We start from the raw sequence: 614 nt of genomic DNA, 5'->3' as shown, positions 1-614 counted from the left end.
CGGGATGACTGTGCATGGGCCAACGCATGTTTGCTGGGGGTGGGGGGACATTAGCACTGAGGGCCCAAGGCTGACTTCACGTACACAGGCCCCACACCTTCTCCTCCAAGTCCACTTACTGGAGAACTGCTTTCTGACGCACCACTGCCTGCTGACCAACCGGGACCTACCAACTGTGCAGTGTGCATCCTGGACCCACTTTTTAAAGAGCTCCCTCGGTGCTTGGACTGGAGAAATTCTGCAGCCCAGAGGGCTCTGGGGAGCTAAGGAGGCCAGGGGTTACAAATTGGGTGTTGTCTTCCTAACCCTTCGGAGCCTAGGTTTTCTCTGTGACTATAGCCCACCTCCCAGATTATGCAGGTGAAACGCCGAACCTGGATTCTGATCGGTGAAAGCCCAGTTTAAAAACAAAATGTTGGGGGAGGGGCCAGACCTGGGCCTTCTGAGAAGGGCCCCCTTCCCTCCCCAGATTTCCCAGGACGCCGGGTCCGGGTCCGGGTCCCTGTCGGGGCGGGCGGGGTTAAGTGAGGGCAGAGGCAGCGAATGATTTCAGAGAAACCATCCAGGCCTGAGTTCCCATAAACGCGCGGGCCGCAGGGGGTGGGGCGGGGCTG

This window comes from Pteropus medius, unplaced genomic scaffold (assembly GCF_902729225.1).
Source record: "Pteropus medius unplaced genomic scaffold, Ma_sr-lr_union100, whole genome shotgun sequence".
In the NCBI taxonomy this organism is placed as follows: Eukaryota; Metazoa; Chordata; class Mammalia; order Chiroptera; family Pteropodidae; genus Pteropus; species Pteropus medius.
Note: the sequence above shows the minus strand (reverse complement) of the source record.